At 31.0% G+C, this 21,707-nt stretch overlaps 2 protein-coding genes across 3 annotated transcripts in view; one reads left to right on the forward strand and one right to left on the reverse strand.

Moving 5' to 3' along the window:
• Positions 1–21,707, reverse strand: part of LOC107066598 (uncharacterized) — a 141,914-nt gene that overhangs the window by 117,863 nt on the left and 2,344 nt on the right. The window lies entirely within an intron of this gene.
• Positions 1–21,707, forward strand: part of LOC107066474 (sodium/hydrogen exchanger 9B1) — a 39,887-nt gene that overhangs the window by 12,309 nt on the left and 5,871 nt on the right. The window lies entirely within an intron of this gene.

Raw genomic sequence — 21,707 nt, forward strand, 5'->3', positions numbered from 1 at the left:
ATCATACCTCGAATAAGCATTAATGAATAATAACAATTGTCAATCATTATTTATGACTTTTTGCCAGCTTGATAGCTATCTGTATTCTATAATAAATGCAATATATATGAGAGAGAGTAGAATATATATATATATAACGAGCATATGAAATATAATAAAATAATCCAATTATTTGGTTATTGTAACAATTATAAAAATTTGAAAGAACTTTTGATTAACCCTAATGTAATAATATATATATATTTGTAAACCGTAAATGAACTTACTTATACCATTTTCCAAATAAATGGTCAATAAAATATAATAAAATAATCTAATTATTCTGTTATTGTAACAATTATAACAAATTAGAAAGAACTTTTGATTAACCTTAATAAAATAATATATATTTACAAGCTGTAAATGGATTTACTTATACCATTTTCAAAATAAACTGTTCACATGTATACATATTTATATATGTATATATATAAGTACATAGGAAGAAGGTGATGGGTGAAAGATCGAGTAGCGTTCATAGGGCCAGTCTCTAACGTCAGCAGGTCGCCTTGAAGACGCGTTTTCGTTGTAGCCAGGGATATCGACCGAGCCGACTCGACTCGACTCGACTCGACTCAACCTTCTCTACTCGGCTGGGTGCTAGGGAGATTCGAGGGGGGGGAGAGGGAAGGGAGATTGGGGGTGGAAAGGCAGGAACACCCGAGGAGGGGGGTGAGAGGAAGGGGGGTTGGTTGAGTCTCGACGATCCCACGCGTACCACCACCACCACCATCACAACCACCCACCCCCACCTCCATCCTCGTTCCAAGCCGCCTATGCGTCTCCCTTGCTCTCACACACTCATACACACCCACATACATTTACACTTCTATGTATATACTTTACGTTATATTTCTTCATCCAAAGGTATATATATATACGATCCTAGCAGCAGTACTCTACTCTCTTCTAACGACCATAGGAGTGCGCGTGCCCACCCAACGAGGAGAGAACGACCAAAGAGAGGAGGCCTCCTCCTCAACTAGACAGGACGTAGGCCGTGCAAACATTCTATGCAAAATTCTCACCACTTTTATATTTCTTCTTCTATCCCCCGAGCATGTATATCTGTGTCTCTTTATATATGTGTGTATTTTTTTTTCTTTTTTTTCCTTTAATTTTTGTTCCTTCCTTTAACCTCGTCCTTATACTCTCTCTTTCTTTTTCTCTCTCGCTATTTTTTTCTTTATTTATTTCTATTTTTCTCTATTTCACTCAGCAAACTTTTTCCTCGGTAACTTCCCCTTTAGTTAGTTCATAGCGTTTGGGGATTGGGGAGGGGGGTATGGAAGAGGGAACGGGGCGAATCGTCGTAAGCTTTGCGTAAAAAAAACATCAGAGTCGTTAGGATATCATCCTATTCGTACGTTCGTTCATTCGGTCGGTCACGACTGCATCTATGTTCTTTTATTCGCCTTTCAATGAAAATCGATTTTCCACAGAGGCCTTTCACATAGGATTTTAACAACAATTGTTAAAGCGTCAGACGTTATTTCACACCTGTTCTCGACACCTATATATATATGTAATGGTATTCTCTTCTTATGTATTATTTATCGTTAGTTATATAAATGCAATTGAGGAATTTGATTTAAACGGTTTATCAAATATCTCAATTGTTTGATTATTAAATAATGATATTAATCGTATATGTTTAGAATAAATTCTTTGATTTATTCTTATCGTTTGATTTAATCAAAAAACCAAAATTGACTTTAAAAACGATCTGTTCATGTTTTCTTTCCAAAATTAATACAAACTTTTGTTTGTTTTAATATCAAATTTATTTAATCAATCATACGCGTAACAATTATTGAAAACAATTAATGATCATCTAATTATAAAATTAAATAAAAAGAAAGAGAGTGAGTATAAACATAATAAAGAAAATAAAATCATCAATCGCGTTAACATTAGATTTACGAATTTGATTAGCCAATTCGAGTTATTATAAAAATTTGATTACTGTACATATATATAAATTACCATATATTATATAAAATTTAAATATTATTTTGCAAAACCTTATCTTGCTTTTCAATTACCTAACGAAATTATTCGTAAATATTAAAATTCCTCCTTTCTATTCAATCCTTCAATTCAAACAACGTTTGTAAATCATACTTAATAAATAAAATGAACATAATGAACAAAACATTCGTAAATCTAATGTTAAGAGTTATTATTCTGTTAGATAATAGTTTATTGATGTTGTTTTTATTGTTATAAGACACTTCGAATTTGCAGAAAGATATTTAGATATCTAACTAGCTAGCAAGCTAGCTAGCTGTTCGTCGGGTTCGTTTCAGTCTGACAATGAGTGGAGGAGACTGTCTGCTACCTACGACTATCATCCATCCTTTCCAGCCAGCCGTTGCACGAGCTGTTTCACTCCCTCTTCACCCCACCCCATGGTTCACCCTCCGCGAAACCCTCCGCGAAAGCCACCCCTTTTCTCCCTTGTACATACGCACTCACACCTATATATATATATATATATACGCTCAGAGTTCTCTCCCCACCCTACCTTGTATTTCCCCCCACCTTACCTTGCATCCCTCCCACCAACTTACCGCTCGATGCTTTACGCTCCTTTGTCACGAGACATAATGACGCGATGCCTACATCTCTCCACCATCCCTAACCTTCCTCTCTTACCTCTGCTACCCTACCACTAACACCCTCTACTACCCCCTCAACCAGGAGAGAATTCACGCTTTCAGGAAGATCGAGAAAATTTTACGAGTTTATTTTTATTTTTATTTTTATTTTATTTTGTTTTATTTTAATTCATTTTATTTTAGACCGAACGATTATTTTAATAACATTCTAAAGTATTCTTCTGTATTTTTTAAACTTGATTGTTACTAAATTTTTATTATTAAAATATATATATATATATGATATTATTTTATATTATATTATATAATAACAATTATATTATAACAATTTAATTATAACAAAGTAATATTTATTAAATCGATTGATTATTAAAATAATATCTAAATTTCATAAGGTTGTAGCTTTGTATAATTATAGGACAAGAAAAAATAATTATCATAAAGTAAAGTAAAATATTCATCCTAGTTGAGAAGGTCATGGATACACGCCGTGTTACTTTTTTCTCTCTTTCCCCTTTTCTTTTCTTTACAATTTGACGATTGCAATATTTTGTTTTATTTTTTTTTTTATATTTAAATTTGATCGTAATGAAGTTGGAGTTTTGCTTGATTAAAACGAACAAGAAAGAAAAAAAGAAATAATTATCCTAAACTAAAGTAAAATATTCGTTCTAGTTGAGAAGGTCAAGGATACACCGTATTACTTTTTTTCCATTCCGTTCCATTTCGTTTTGGTTTCTTTTCTTGTTCAATTTAACGATTATAATATTTTAAGTTTTTATATTTTAAAATTTCATCGTAAAATAAGTTGGAGTATATAGCAGCTTGTTTAAACAAAAACGATATATTCTCAACCGGAACAAAAAAATTCGTCCCATTTGGAAATATTTTTTAAAAAGACCTCGAGTTTTTCTTTATATTTTTTTCCCCTTCTTTTATTATCAACTTTAATGATTACAACATTTTATTATAGTTTTATTCGTTTCGAAAACATTTTTCCCCTCTACAAAGTTTGTGCCTGATTTTTAAAGACAAATTTTAAAGTCAACGCTGTAAAGTATTTTTAAATCGTTACTTTTAGAACTTGCCAAACAACCAATAGGTATATGCAAAAACGCTTATGAGAAAAAAAAAAGAGAGAGGAGAAACTAGAAAGATATCAACGACACTTTTAAAGCTTACTGACAAAATCGATATTTAAGAGATCCTCAGGGGCGGAGTGGGGGAGGGAGAGAGGAGTCGAAGAAAAACTCTGAAGGAAGCTTCGGAACTGAAATTTAATTAAGAGAGATCTTACTCAAAAAAAAAAGAACAAATGAAAAAAACTTACGAATAGGTCCGACCCTTCGAAAAGAACTTATTAATTTCGATATCTTCATCTTTTGGCGCTCTTTTTTTTTTAACTTTATATATTTAAACGTTGTCGCTGAATAAAAAAGTATCTTCGTGCGTTGAAAAGTATAAGAGAGGTGGGGAGGTGGGGTGGGGGAATTGGAGAAAGTAAAAATGACAAAACAAAAAAAAAGAAAAATTATTCGCTAGTCCCCTCCTGTTCGTGATTGCCTTAGTCGATGATGACAAACCTTTAGGGCGAGATATGGCGCGCGCGTGGCTCGTCTCGAGTGGTCGACAAAATAGCCGCAATTTAAAAAAGAGAGAGAGAGAGAGTGAAAACCGACCCTCTCCTCAAAAGTACTTGTACAAATCGGTGCTACTTTAAAAAAGACTTTCATCCTTCCTTCATTTTTTTTTCTTTCTTTCTTTCGCCTCCCTTCCCTCTTTCCTTTTTAATAACAATTTAAGAGAACTCACCTCCCCACCCCACCCTCACCACCATCATCACCAATCCCGACCAAGCGCCCCTCCACCACCACTTCCTGGCCACCAGCGGCACCAATCGAGACAACTTTTCAAATCTCTTTCGTAAGATCGACACAACACGATTCGCACTTGAATAAAAATCATTTTCTATATTTATACATCCACGTTGGAATAAGTAATTCGTGTCATTTATCGGTCATAAAAAAATTGTTATATCGAGGTAACACCAATTCTTATATTATTTAATCTAGAATTTTTGAATTTCGTCATTAACAGTAGATTTACGGTTGCTTTTTTCATTACTTTTTCTAATAACTTACAAATATGGTTTGAATGGAAGGATTGAATAAAAAGGAGGAATCAATATTTACGTATATATATTTCATTAGGTGATTAAAAACCAATATATGATTTGAAAAAAATAATATTTAAGTTTTATATAAGTAGTAATTAAATTTTTAAATAAGTCAGATTGGTTCAATACGTAAATTCAATGTTAAAGAGTCAACAACCTAACCTTATCTAATATAAAAACATTAGTATTTTTATGTATTTTTTTTACTTACAAATATAATGATCAAATTGATCAGGAAGAAAAAAACAACTATAATACATACTTAATATATAAATATAATAATAATATATAATTATATTAATTATATATATGTATATATAATATTCGTGCTTATAGTTAATTGTAAATTGACGATAATTCAATTCCACATAGGATAATATGCAAATTAATCTGACAGGGGATAACGATCAAAAGGCGATAATGAATACGAACGTTTTGATATATAGATTGGTAAGGCCTAACAGTGTGAAATCTGCAAACCGAAATCTGCAAATGGTAATCCCGTGCGGCGGTACTCTCAATTGGCAATCCAATGGTGACCCATTTTCACGTTCCTCTCATCTCTTCCCGCAATCCAATTTAATTCTGGAAATGACCTAAGCCATTCTCTTTGTTAATCGAAACCGTTCTGTTGTTGTATAGACGGACAGACGGACAGAATGACCAAAAGAGAAAGAGACACACATACACATACACATACACAGACATACGAGATCGTTTGTAATCCAAACTCTCTTTCTCATCGATGAAGATTTCCTAGATAAAAGCACGGGAGAATAGTCTATTGGCTACGTACACTACAATATAGGCCCAACAATTCAATCGTTTGTTTAAAACTATCAATTCTTTTGGTTTACGGTTAAATCGGTTAACTCCGATCACAGAAGAAGAAACGTGAATACTACTTTTTTTCTTCTTTATAAGAAACAAAGATCTAGTTGTATTGTTTTATTAAACTGACGAATGCGAAGACATTGTTCATTCGATGTTACAATATTTTTTTCAATATTTTTGATAAATTCAAATGATCATTTACACTATCCGTTCTCTTGGTTACCGATCATAAAAGAAAAAACACGATTTCTAATTGTTTGTTAACCTTTTGAATACTATGGGTACATATATGCGTCCAATGGAAACCATATACAGTTGCGGTCATATACTTACGTACACCTGTCAAGATCATATTGAAATCGTTGTATATATGTTAATTCAAGAGATATACAAAAACCAATTTAATTTTTTATAAGTCCCTAGCATACATTATTAAATGAAAAAAAAGGATTCTTAATTGTTCATATTTAGAGAATTTTTAATATTTTTTTATTCTTAAGTAAAATTTCTTGCGGACACATACTTACGTACACTGAGATTTGTCATATTTAATGCGCAATTTTGAGAATGTAAGCAGTATTCTTCAGTTTCTATTAACAATTTGAATAAATTATACGGACATAAAGTCTTTCGTAATTAGTAAGCTAAAAAATAATACGCCAGAACAACGGCGATTAGTGCAACGTTTCCGCAAAAGCTAAAAATCATACGACAAATATTTGCAGAACTGGGACTGTCAGTTATGACATGTCACTAAGCAGTCAAATATATTGAACGTAATGGTACATCGGATAACATTCCTCGTAAGTCAAGACCTCAAAAAACTGATAGAAGAACGGACCGAAATATTCATCGTCTATCTGAAGGTGATAGATTTAAAACTGCAGTCGATATAAACAGAGAGATAACTGCAAACTTACATACTAAAATAAGTATAAAGACTGTTCAACGACGACTGAATGAATTTCAATTGAATGGGCGTCTTACCAGAAGAAAACCATTCATATCAAAAAAGAATTGCAGGGCCCGGATTTCTTTCGCAAAAGAGCTTATTAATTGGACATTCGAACAATGGCCCAAAGTTATATTTACAGACGAATCTAAGTTTATTAGATTAGGTTCTGACGAGAAAGTGTATGTTAGACGTCGGAGAGGTGAAGAATATAAGAAATGTCGTTTAAGACCTACTGTAAAAGGTGGCGGTAGATTGGTATTGGTACGGGGTGCAATGACTATAAACGGTACGGGCCCTATTCACCACGTCGAAGGTATTATGGACAAATTTTTTTATCTAAATATTGTAAAGGATCAGTTAATACCATTTGCTGAGGAGTATATGCCACATGATTAAATTTATCAAGCAGATAATGATCCGAAACAAACTGCACGTGTGGTAAAATCATTTTTAAGTGAAAAAAATATTAGTTTAATGAAGTGGCTAGCGCAATCTCCGAACTTAAACCCCCATTAAAATGTTATGAATTGATGTGGACAAACATGTAAAATAACAAAAGCCATAAAATATTACCGAATTGTATGCCATAATTAAAGAAGCTTGGTCTTTAATACCAGTTAGTCGATGCGTTCAACTTATCGAATCTATGGAACGTAAGTGGCCGAGGTTTTAAGGAATAAGGGCTTAGCTATAAAATATTAATCGTATTAATTTAATTTGAGTTAATTTAAGTTAAAAGTATCTATAAAAATATAAATATTTTCGTATGTACGTAAGTATGTGTCCGCAAGAAATTTTACTTAAGAATAAAAAAATATTAAAAATTCTCTAAATATGAACAATTAAGAATCCTTTTTTTCATTTAATAATGTATGCTAGGGACTTATAAAAAATTAAATTGGTTTTTGTATATCTCTTGAATTAACATATATACAACGATTTCAATATGATCTTGATAGGTGTACTTAAGTATATGGCCGCCACTGGATGTAAACTAATGATGCATATATGCGTGTATCAATTTTTTTCTACCTTTATTGGCACAAAATTCTTTTCCTTTTTTTCCTTCATTTTATCAAAATAGTTAAACATTAAGAAAGAGAGATGGTATCTTTAAAATATTGAAAATAAATGTTAGCTAAAAAAGCATGTATGTATTTGTAAATCATTGATGTTAATTAATGAAAAAAAAGCAAAAAGGTAAAAAATGCTCGAGGAAAGAAGATTCTCCTATTTTTGGGTGAAATAATCAACAGCCTTCTACTAATTTTGTTAGATTATGAATTAACTAAGTTATGTTCCAGACTAGTCGAGTTAAGTGTTCGAAAACCGTATGTAACGTACTATCATGTTCCTTCCCCTATTTAACGGCATCCCCATTACTCGTACATCTCCTTCTATTTTCAATAACGATCCAAAATTAAATTGTTGAAAATTTTTACTACGAATTAATTAATTAAATTATTAAATATTAATTAACGAATCTATAATAAATATATTTATAAATGTTTCAATATATTTTGCATAGTTTGATTATTCTTAAAGAATTTTACTAGCAGTCGTGTACAATTCCAAAAAGTTTCATTATATCATATATATGAAATATTTAATGAGTCTTATTAGGTTTCAAAAAGATTCTCAACATTCTTTTACGTTCAAATGAACGAACTTTCTTACTAAGAAACATTTTTGTTTATTTCGAAAATAACTAATTTCTAATTAATTACGCTATGACGAAAGAACAATAATAGTGAATTAAAAATTGTTCGTACATAGATATTACAAAAAAAAAAAATATCAAATGTAAAACATATCGTTCCACGTCAATTTTTTTTATTGTTTTATTCATTTCTCGTAAGCGTATAGTATCATCGTAATTCCTAATAACCATTTTTAACCAATTATAAATATTAACAGATCTAAAATTTTTCGAAAAACCTAATGCATACTTTAAAAAAAATAAAAAAAATGAAAATGAAAATAAAAAATTATGTTCAGGAGAAAAACGAACGAACGAACCAACCCTTCATATTTATCCGTAAATTCGGTAGAGAGCAATTGATTGAAAAAAAAAGAAAATGGCTGACGTTCGATAAGTTAGAAACCGTTGCCCGTTAAAACCTTAGGTCTCCCTTATCTCAGAGAAAGGGAAAAGAGATTGTAGCAATGGACGCGTAGTGCATAACTCGGCAAGAAAATACATAGGTACGTATGTTCAGGGACTTGCTTGATCCGCGGATTAGACGACCTTCCTCTTTCTGCCGTTGGTCCATTGCCAACCTGATCCCAAGAACCTTCTCTTATCTGAATGCAGCTTGGCAAATGACATTGGTTTCCCCTTGAGATGGTTTGTACTTTCTCTTATCCCTTTTTCCACTACATATCGATTCCCTGCTCCCCAACCCCGACCCCACCATCATCCACGTCATCTCGAGGAGAACTATTTCATTTTTTTATATTATCGTTTCGAGTAAACATTGATTCTTTATTTTTTTTTTCTTTTTATTCTTAAGATTCCTTTTACATCAGAAGGGTTCTTATATTTTTTTTTACTCGCAAGCTACAGAAATAATATGATTTGACCCAAATAGGTTCGTGAGATTTTTCTTATACTGTTATTTTATTCTCTCTTTCTTTTTTTCATGTTTTTTTTTAATTTTTTTAATACAAACAATCGTTCAAAAATTACTCGCTACGAGTTGATTGACGCAACCCTAACGAATTCGTCACTCTTCTACTACGTGATAGCGTTATTTCGATTGACATAAGCAATTTATATTACGATAACGTAATTTTACGATTAAAAAATCAAATGTCTGCATTAAGTAGAATTAATTAATACTTTCCATTTCTTTTTATTAGTTCCATTTTATTTTACTTTCTTTTTTGTTTGTTTTTGCAATACTAGAGACACCAAAAAGAGAAAATTTAAAGGAAGGAGAGGGAGAAATTTTTAAACTTATTATAAAATGGAGACTGTAAGTTACGTAGGAATTTAAGCGCCCTACTACCCTTACCCTTCGGAAGAAAAAAGAAGAAAAGAATGTGGAAGAAGAAAAAAAACAGAGAAAGAGAGAAAGTGGAAAAAAGGAGATGCGAATTTGGCAATCGCAATAGAAGGGGTGAGGGTGGGTGGGGGCTTGGGGGATGTACGAAAATTGGATGTATACCTTGGAACGAGACAGTGAAAGCAGATAAATCGAGATATAAAATATAAATCGATAAATATAAATTCTGAAATCGCGGATAAACGAAAAGATATTTTCAATCTATCATCGTTGTGGTATGGCTGATTGAAAATACGTTTTATTAAATTTATAAGCAAAATCGATAGCTCTTTTACGTACTTAAACGAATACGTGAGATACGCATAAACAGATACATACACACATAAACACACGTGCAAGAAGGAAATTTTCTTACGACGTAATATCAAATTTAACGAAACCAACTTTTACGCAAAATTTGACACCTTACCGATTTTTCAACCAATTTTTTTCGCACACACATATAACACAAACGAGAAGGAAATTTTCTCACGATGAAATATCAAATTTGACGAACCAACTTTTACTCAAATTTTAAGCTTTACCGATTTTTCAACCGATTTTTTTCCTACACACACAAATATATAACACAAACGTGCAAGAAGGAAATTTTCTTAGGACGAAATATAGAATTTGACAGAATCAACTTCTATGCAAAATTTAACATCTTATCGATTTTTCAACCGATTTAATTATTTTTTATTTTTATTGTAAATTATTTCTTTTTTTTTACCTTTGACAAAATTTCGAAATTTCTAAAGCGTTTCGTTTTTTTTATTTTTTATTTTTCTTCCCCCCCCCCCCTCCAAGTACGATACCTCCGTACGATTTCAATCTTTCGCTGGAATTCACATTTAATCGCTTTTAAACCCTTTAAAATCGAATTCCTGCGAGAATCGTTGGTAAATAAAAGAATATTGTATATTTTTTTCTAACGCCATTGACACGAAAAACGATCACAATATATATATATATATATATATATATATGTATACATAAAACAGATAGAAAAATCCATTGCGTTGACAATTAAAATGAATGTACGGATTGATAGCAATTTAATCAAGATGTTTCGTACTTATATCGATGTGTTTCGTCGTCTAAGAAAAAAGAACTCAAAAAGAGAAAGAGAAAAAAGAAGTACCTGAACAAAATGAAATATATATTTTACGTCGTTCACCGATATGTTGAGACGTAATCGTAGCTTTGTTAAAATTAGTATCGTTTTCCTACTCTTTCTCTCTTTCTCTTTCTCTCTCCCTCCCTCTCTCTCTATCTATCTATCTATCTATCTATCTATCTATCTATCTATCTATCTATCTATCTATCTATCTATCTATCTATCTATCTATCTATCTATCTCTTTCTTTCTCTCTTTCACTTTTTCTCCGTTCGTTGTACCCACTGACCGAATTGAGTTTTAGAATCAAATCGAAAACGATCAAGTCGATGTCCGATCTTTCATTCAAAAGGGTCAATGGGAAAAATATTTCTATCGGACGTACTCTAACTCGCTTTTTCCATCATATTCACTCCATCCTACAACCCTTACCATCCCAATCCACCCCACATCTCACCCTTTTCTATATTGACACCTGGTCAAACTTCTTCATCAATTTCCAGTCTCGTTGCCTCGTCAAGATTTCCGATATATTATCTTTTTTCTTTTTCTTTCTTTTTTCTTTTCTTTTTCTTTCTTTTTTTCTTTTCTTTTCTTTCTTTCTTTCTTTTTCTTTCTCTGACCGATCGTTTTCAATCGGCTACAGTTATTCATACGAGATCGATAAAAAAAAGGTAATATATCAAAAATAATATTCAAGGAAAATTAATAATCAAATATTCGTATAATTAAAAACGTATGATTAATTGTATAAAGTTTGAAATATTTAACAAACATTAACAAATTTAATGCGTTCATTTGGTTAAAATTATTTATACGTGTTTGAGATATTTTGTTAACATCTTAATAAATATAATTACTTTTTTATAACAATAATTCTATACCGTTTCGAATAGAGAAAAGTAAAATTTTTTAATTCGACATTCGAACGATCTAGTATCATAAAGAAAAAAGTATGAGTTAATACCGCTCGAACGAGTTTTGAAAAATTGTATAATAAATACTTAATTTACTTTTCGACAATTGAATGAAGATATATAAGGATGAATAAAAAAGTTTTTATATTTTATCTTTATTTTCGCAAAATTAAAGAAGCGAAACAATTTTTTATTTTATTTTTAAAAAAGTGTGTTTATCGAAAAAATATTTTTAAACGACGTTTCTACTGTATGTAAGTATCTTTTCTTTGATACTTATTGAATACGTGATACTTAAAAAAAAATATGTTAATCCAATAAAACGTGATATTGAACTTGTCATTTGCTTTCTCATCTCGATTTCGGTAAAGGGTAGGTGGAGATGTGGGGAGTATAGATACGAATAAAATTTTCATTAGCACAAAAGCGATAGAATTCATCCCAGGAATAATCGTGGAAAGGTTGAAAGAGCATAAGAAGAATAAAAAGAAGATGAAGAAGAAGAAGAAGAAAAACCATATCGCGTTATGAAGCTCGTCAAGTTCTGTGAAGTTGGAAGAAATTTTACATTTCAAAGGAACTTTCAAGAGAAACTTGTTCTATGACGTTATAGGGCGTTAGTTCAATAAGACTCTAAAGTGCCGATCTAGTTATAAACTAATACGTACGTAAGGCTTTCCTCCTGTAATCTTTTTTTACTTTTTTACTTTTATTTTTATTTAAATCTATTAAAAAAGAAAGCTAAAAAGAAAGGGAAACAGAGAGAAAGAAAAAAAAAGATTGAAAAAGTAGTTAGTTGATGCTATTTCTAATAAAATATTTTTCCAAAACGTCACACTTTTATTGATTAAATTAATAAAAAACTATAATATATGTTGTTTTTAATGAATTTAATTATTTAGGGAGAAAAAAATTATTTTATAATTGTGTTAAGTAAATGTAAAAATAATAAAAAAATCATGTGTGCAGATCACACGTGTTAGAAGTGAAACCTTCAAAAATCTAAGTTTCGAGAGAATGAGACGAATGTACAGTTTTAAGAGTATATAACATAATTTTGTAGGATTTATTTATTATAATATTATTACCATATATATTAAAGATCACCGGTATGGTCTTTGGGTAGAATAGCTGATAAAAAGTACATTTTTCCCAATTTAAGCAATAAAAATGGAATGCCAAATGCGATAGCCATAGATAGAAACAAAAATTGTAGAATATTTGTCGACAGAAAAATACGCCGTCCTAACCCAAGTAAATATATTTTTTTTTTAAACTAAGGTAGATGAATTTCTTTTCTTTTACACTTTTCACACTTTCTGTGAATGTGAGACATCTTTATTATGGGTTAACACACACAAGTATTTCTTTTTGTGTTGCAACTAATACCTGAAGATGCTGTAAAAGAAGGGAACAATTCTGCTCGTATTTTTTTTGTTTCATCGGGTTTTGAGTTACAACGATTTTTATATCTATTAATCATTTCCGTTGTTTTATTTTATAATATTACAAATTTTTTTTTTAATTTATTTTCTATATTTTTTTTTCTATATTTGTAAAATAAGTTATATTATTGTATTCTTATTAGAAATATAAAGTAAATAAGGTTTATTTGTTTTTGTCACGTGTCTAGTTTCTTCTATTTAAAAACTTTTCTATTTTATTGCAAAATTAGTATAAATTTCCTAAATACGCAAACATTATAATTAAAAATCTTGTTTTTGGATATTTATAAGAAAAATATTCTACAATGTTGTCTAATTCTTTTTCTCTGATGTATCTGATAATCATTTCATTTTTGCTTTTAAAATATTGCAGACAATACAATTATTTTATTCTATATATTTCATAATTGTAATTATAATATTTGCTACATAAATAATTTAATATTAATTTTTCAATACAATAGAAACATTTTTAAATAGAAAAGAAATGACACGTTTGGTAAAATAAAAACAGACCACGCACCCTCTTTCTTTATTTCGACCGTCGGTTCGTTTGGACCTTATACTTTTGTCGCATACCTACGTGCTTATCTCTGTTTATTCCTTCTACCCTTCTATCGCTCCTACCTACAAACGTTTCGAGTATCGAAATAATATGTGTCCACGCTTTTTAGTATGCAGTTGCACACAAACGCACACATATACAACCAGGAGCGATAACTACGAAGCATAGCATAAAGAGGAGACCGAGAATAGGAAAAACTGTATAGCTATATTCCGTCTCATTCTCTCGCAGGCTCAATCCTATATGTTTGTCTCTTTTTCTCTCATTATTTAGTATAGCAGCCGTTTCATAGCTTCGTTTCATAGCTTCGTTTCATAGCTTCGTTTCATAGCTCCGTTTCCGTTTATTTACTTTTCAGATCACTCCCATTCTAAAGAAGTTTTCACTTCAAAAAAGCGTACAATTTGAGGAGTATTGGAATTTTTGAAAAATGGGAAGAAAGAAAAAAAATTGACAAACCTAATCAAAAGTTAAATGAATTTCTAATTTTATGGTTTAAAAATTTATATTCGAAACTCGAACACGAAATTATTAGTTTATTTAAGTTTAGATATTCGAATCAATTGTTGTTGTTGTTGTTCGTTAAAAAAAAGTTAATTTTTCGGATAAGAAATAAAAATAAAATTGTCCCAGAAAAATAGATAAATGAAAAAGTTTATTCTCCCATTAGAGGATTACTATTACACGTGGACTAAAACAAGTTATCAGAATCGTTGGGAAAGAAAGAGAACTACTTTTGTAACAATCCCATTGGTTCATAGTTGTTCCAACTTGCGTGCGCCCTACATGGGTTACCATGGGAACGGAAAGAAAGCTACACGAGGCTACGCCAGCCATATGAAATTCCTTCTAAGGGTTGTAAGAATTTATTTCGTACTTTTCCTGTTAAAAAAACTCCCAAATATTCCTCAAAATAAATAATTTATTTATTTTATTAAACAATAATACGACGATATAATTTTGACTACTATTCATTACTTAAAAACATTTAAAATCAACAATTTAATATCATATAATCAATCAATTAATATTTATTACAATCTAATGCAATTGATAACGAAACAATTTGACATAAATATAAAAACTTATTTAACAATACCACAAATTAATTACGATTTGACAATTGTTTTGCAATATTATTAAAAAATCTATCCGATAAATATACAAATTGTATTAAAATTAAAACAACATTTGCACACACAAAAAGTACAAAAACAAAAATTACCAACACAAACCCATAAAAGAAAAACCAAAAAGAAACATATAATATACAAATAAATGTTTACGATAGTAATATCATTAAATACGTTCACGTACGAAATAACGTAGGAAATAATAAAAAAAAAAAAAAGCAAAAATCAATGCTTCTTCAACAAGAGAAAGAAAAAAAGAAGATAGTAGAAAAAGAAAGATGAAATAAGATGGAAAATACAGAGGAAAGAAGAAATGTGTATATATATATATATGTATATACGTTGGACGTGTTCGGTGGCCCTTTCCGAAAGGTCCCGAAGGTCCCTCCTCCCTTTTCTCTGTTTCTTTATTCCACTGTCTTACCCCCTCATATCTACCCTCTCGTGCATTGTCAAAATAAACGAGGGAAAGAGATAGAGAGGAAAAGGAAGAGGAATAGGAGAGCACCCACGGTGCTAACGATCCCTTTATGCATCACGTATTTAAGGGCCGGCACCATCGGTCGGCAAAAGTCTTTCAACTGTTTTCAAGGATCCTCAGTCAGGCCTTTCCTCTTTCTCTTTTTTCTCTTTCATTTTTTCTCTTTTTGTCTTCAATTATTATTTCTTATACATTCTTTTAGGTTATGTAAGATCAAAATTACTATTCAATCCTACTGGTACTTTTTCCTATTTTCATTCCTAAAAATATAAGATCGTTTTTAATATGTTTTCCTAATCAATATTAGACTAATAAGTTTTACAGTGTGTTTTTAAATAGTATAATGTTAACACTTAACGGACGGGTCCCGTAGATTTTCGTTTTTCCGTTATGATTTCCTAGGACGGGCCACGTAGATCTACGTTTATCCATGAATTTTTAGTATGTTGTATTAGGGTTTTCTTTTATGCACATTGTTATTTTTTCATGATACCATCAGTTACAGGTATAAATACTGTTATAAAAGATTATAAGAAATATAATCGATTTAATAAAACTACAACGCCTTAAATCCATACATTCATGTTTATTTAAATCTCCAGAAAAATGCCCGGAAACTAGGAAAAACAGAGCAGATTCAACCCGTCCGTTAAGTGTTAATAATTGATACAAATTGGCATTGACTCGAATGATAAGTTCGTTATGATTAGTGATAATGTTTTTTGACACAAGTGTAAACTTTTTTCGTTGCATCTTAAAACTCATTTTTTTCTATTCTTAATAATATTTTTTCTCTCATTAACAGATATATATATGTATAAATGCATAAGTTTTATCTTACAACTAAACGAATTGTACTTCAATTAGAATTTTTAGAATAGAAAATAAAACTTCTTACTACGATTGCGTGTAATATCAAAAATAATAATAATAATAACATACCTAATGACGATCGTGTAGTAAACGTGTCAAACTAAAAAAAAAATTAAAAAAACAAATGGCCTTGGGAATCCTGTTAACAGACAACGTAGTTGGATTTCTTGATATAAAAGAAAATGTAAAAAAATGTTAGCAGGTAACATTGCACGAGGGGGGGAGTAGAAAAAGAGGGGTGACAACCCCTCGAATTACAATACGACCATGTTCACTCTTCCTGGACAACCTTTCATAATACTCGTCGACAAATTCTTTTGCTTAGGCCTCTGGTTACAACTACTACTCCTTGTTGCAATCAGCCTTGCACAAAGTTCCCCAACTTTATATCTCTTTTACACCTGTCCTATCTTCTTTTGCCCTTTACCTTTTTTTTCTTTCTCTCTCTCTCTCTCTCTTTCTTTTTCTCTCTCCCTTTAAGGCTTCGTTTAAGATGCGCTTACAACCACTCGTTAAAGCTAGTTTCACATTTCCCCCTCAATGCGTATTTGTTTGTACGTGTGTGTATAAACCAAATGCTCGGAGGAAGAAGACGAATGGGGCTTCCTTTTTTTGTTATTTTTTACACGACGATAAGTATGAAACGAAAAAGAAATAATACCTTTCCGAGTTAACGACCTAGTCGTCGTCGTCGTCGTCGTTAAAAACTAAAAACCTTGCAGAATTCCTAACTTAAAGAAACACCATCTGGCAAATCTTTAATCTGTTTTATTATACGTCACGCGAATTTTTTTCTTTTTTGTTGTTTTTGTTGTGTTTATCACGATTTTCGATTGTGATTTAAAAATAAATGAAAATTCTCGGATTTAGTAAAAGTAAACGTGAAAAGTAAAAAAAAATAAAACAAACGAAATTAAAGATTATTTTTGCTGCCAAAAGTCATAGAAAAAAACAAATAAGGTAAGAAATAATTTGATTTAATTAACGCAACTAATAATTAGGTATAATTTGCGATAAATTAGCAATGATGAAAAATTTTGATTGAATAACAATAGAATAATGAAGTAATTTAAATATTTTCTTAAGATAAGCAAACAAAAGAGATAAAGAAGATAAAACCTGTCTTAACATTTGTATTATTTTTAAATAATAAATGAAAATTCTATCTCGAATCGTTGGCATTCGCATTCACGCGATCTTACCGTAGCATCCAAATAAATGAAGTAATTTTAAAAATTTTCGTTAGAGATACCCCCAAACAAACGAAGATAAAGAAGGTAAAGCTAAACACCAGACACGTGTTTTAGTACACATATAAATAAAGCTAGATGCTATATCAAAAGAAACGGAATAGGAAAATCGTTCGAAAGAAAATTCAACGTTGGAAAACATTTAGAATTGGCAAAGAAAATGGTTTTAGAGAAATTCTAACCTATAAGAGATTTTCTCTCGTGCCAAGTTAGTTTAGAATTTGAATAGTTGATAAATAATAAGAATATAAACGATATCGTTTCAACGTTTAAAACATTGGAATAGAGGTTAACAAACCAAGTAGGAAGGGAATTTAAACCAAGAGAGAGAGAGAACGTTTTATGGACGAAAAAAAGGTAGGAAAATGACGAGGGGTAAAAGAAGAAGAAGAGGAAAATAAAAAAAAAAGAGAAAAAAGAAGAAAGGAGAAGAAGAAGAAAGTTACAAAGGATTTTCAATCGACGATTCTTGAATTGAAGGAAAAAGAAAGATGGAGGATGGATGAATGTATGGATTTTTGTCGGCTCGGATGAATCGGATGCATTTTAAACGATGCCTTTTCCTGGATAAAAAGAAAAAAAATAAGAGAAAAAGAGAGAGAGAGATGATCCTATTGTAGAAATGAACGATCTAGGCGTATGCTTTACTATCATGTAGCTTCTTCTTTCCACCAAAACGAGCCGAAACGCCGAAAGCTCTTTTGGCGATCTTCCAAAGGTTATTTGCGCGGAGAAGAGAGAACCCGCTTGAAGGTTGCTTGCTAGGTTGCTTGCTTGCTTGCTCGCTTGCTTCCGTGGCTCATTTCGAGACTTGTTCCACGACGTTTCATTCCTACTTGAATTAAAAAAAAAAAAAACTTCTTTACCTATACGATGATGATCAGATTCTATGCGTTATGAATATATACTCGTACTGCTTCTTCTCTTCGTGGATTCAGAAAGAAAAATATAAAAAAACCTTCCAAAAATTCAACCACTTGATATTACGTTGACTGCGACACAGAGAGAAAAAAACAAAAGTAAAAGGAAAGGAAAGAAGAATCAAGGAAACCTTTGTCGTACGTTGTAATCATTATATCGATAAAATGTGATAGGGGAAGAGACAAAAAAAAGGTAATACATGTACGAAATATCTATATGGAGATTTTTTCGTTTCAGTTCTTTTTTTTTATTATTTCTTTTTTTTTAACCATTCCCCATCAAAGGTCTCTCACTTATTCGGATTAGAAATGCGCATGCGCTACCTTTCCACTCAGACTACGAACCCTCCTCCTCCCTTTTCTCCCCTCCCCTCCCTTTTCTCCCCTCCCCCTCCCCCATGAATCAGTAATTAATGCACTTGCTGACGGGTAATTAGCAGCGACACTGTTACGAGTACTTTCTGTAATATGTATCAGACAGCTTGAAGTATATATACATATATATATATATTGTCAAGCCTTCGATCTAATCCAATTCGAAATGAATGAATCAATGGGGTAACCATGAATTTTGCGCCTTATATGATACACGAATACAATACGAATGCAATTTATTAATTTCTTTTATTTTCTTTTTTGTTTGTATTTTTTTAATTATTTTTTTATTTCTTTCCTTTTTTCTTTTGTTATATATATATGTATATGTATTTCAGAAAAACTCGATAACATCGAACATAGCCCAATAAACGTGCTATCTATGTACGTGAAATCGAATTTCGTTTTCATGTCGAACTAGAAATTCGCGACCTACTTATATTGGACAAGGAAAGAGGGTAGGGGAGAGGGGAAAGGGTAAAACTGGATTGGACGCCGTGGAAAAAGTTCCGACTTCGCAACTATTTCGTTATTGCTTTTTTTTTATATATAGAAACCAAAGAGAATTTATTCGAAAGCATAGTTGAAAAATGGAACACCTAGTATCCAGCAATCGGTTTCAAAAAATTCCTTTACCTCTTTCTATACTATATAAACTTTTTCACTTTTATTATTGATTAACCTATATTAACTTAACTTTGTCATAACACAATTATTATATGATTGTATATACATAATTTCTTATTTATATACCCAACCAACGTGTTGTTTATAAAACTAATAGGATGGGAGATCAAAAAATTTATCGTTGAAAGAAAAAGAAAAACAAAAAAAAAGGAAGGAGAGGGGAGGTTAAATGTTTACGCGAATTTGAGTTTAAACTTGTGAACTCTAACTAAAACGAAGTTGGGTGTCCTATTGAAAAAAAAAAAGTAAAAAAGGAATTAAAAAACGGTGATAGCATAAGCGTGACATTTTTTTTCGTTAAACTCCGATTTTTCGAATGAGTGACCAAAATAGGATTAAAAGAAAGAGGCTAAAAATTATAATTGCACGAAGATATAATGAAGCGAGAGAGAGAAAGAGGGAGAGAGAGAGAGAGAAACACAGCAGGTGTCTCGACGTCGGATATTTTATAATTAACGGAGGGGGCCTAGTTAACGCATAAAGTAGTTTAGTGCTGCAATGTTTGCTCGGTGTCATTATTTGACAGTCGTCTCGCCGCAAGCGCAACCGCTGATCGAGTCGAGCCCCGGTGTATACGCATTGCGACGATTTGTCCGTATGCAACCTGTAAAATAAATTGGCCGCGTAATCATATCTCTCAATCGAAATACAAAACGAAACGAAAATTCGTAATTCGTAAAAAAAAGTGATCCTCGCTTTTTCATTCATTGGTTTTGTAAAAATAATTTCGAATATAAAAATGTTCTTTACATCAAAACAAGTAACCGTATTTGTAGAAAAAAGAAAATAGACCCCGCGCGTTTGTTCAATCAAAATTATCCTTTCTTAAAGATTTTCTTTTGTCAATATGGTGGATTCAAAATGAAATCGAATATTATTTCACTTTATTTTGTCAAATACGATACGATTAGGTCAATACCTAATAATAATCTACGAAATATCTTTCTATAATTATTTTGGTCGATTAAATATTATTCGTCGACTATCTTTTGTTGTTTAAAATAACAAAAAATAATTATATAGATCAAATTTAACGACGAACGTTGAAAATAATGTCGGACGTATCAATTATTTTGTTTAGTTTTTCTTTTTTTCAATTTGACAATATCGAATAATCTGTATAAGGGATTAAACAACCCTTGACAATTTTTAAACGTCGAATATGTCGTAAGAATAAGATACGACACCCTTTTATAACAACTTTAAAGTACCATAATATAGTTCACGATAGTGTTCGTTCCATAATGGACCGTTTTAACGGTATCCCTTTATTGGAGATAAATTGGATGAGCTTTTCCATGATGAACGAACGTTTCTTCCTACTTAGTTTCGACCTACATCGACATAGTTTCAACTTTCGACGAAAGCCCTTTACTTGACGAAAACTTTCCTGATGTTTTTATGTTCATGCTTTTAAACTTATGGTTAGTATGTCTCTGTGTTATTAACATTTAAAGTAATTTTATGATTTCTTTTTCTACATATATATATATATAGAATATATAATATATTTTAGATTTCTTTTTGTATTACACAAAATTTAAAGTTTATCTTACCAAATATTTCTTTATGCGAGAAAAAAAACAAAAAGTATATTTTTCGAAAGAACTTTGTCGAAAAGTTCGGTAAAAGTAAAAAAGAAAGAAAAAACTTAGTTTAAAAAAAACGCTTTTCATGAGTACGCTTTAAATTTATATACATATTGAATTCACATCGAAGCTTCGGCGAATAATGAGTCCACTGTTAGAATCGTATTCATTCTCAAAGGAAGCGTTTGCTTTTTACATTCGTGCAAAAAATAAAGTCTCGGGATTCACAAAGTTCTATGAATTGTAAAAAGTTCGCTGGTAACCGAAACATTCGAAAATATATCGAAGGAACCCGATAGTTCAAACTATAGAACATTTATTTATTCTGAATATTTACTAAAGTATATTTCCTTTGATTTTTAACCTATATCCTTCACATATATATTCCCCCATACTCTTCTCTTTCCTTTTTCTTTTTCCTCCGACCCCATGATAAAGTGACAGACAAAAATTGTAAAATCATAAATAATTTCAAATCCCTTCCCTCTTTAAAAAAAAATATTATAACTTCTGACAGAGCAAAAGGGAAAATCCGATTAAAACATGAAAAAAAGAAAAGATATATATCCTCAGTGAATAAATAATTTCACAAATCGCTAGAAAAAAAATGTGATTAGAACGTTTGTAGTACGTTGTGTGTTTGTTAGTACGTTTGCTATTTTTTTCTCTTCTTCCTTTTT

This window comes from Polistes dominula, unplaced genomic scaffold (assembly GCF_049000335.1).
Source record: "Polistes dominula isolate Pdom_NZ unplaced genomic scaffold, Pdom_raw_medaka contig_24, whole genome shotgun sequence".
Lineage (NCBI taxonomy): Eukaryota > Metazoa > Arthropoda > Insecta > Hymenoptera > Vespidae > Polistes > Polistes dominula.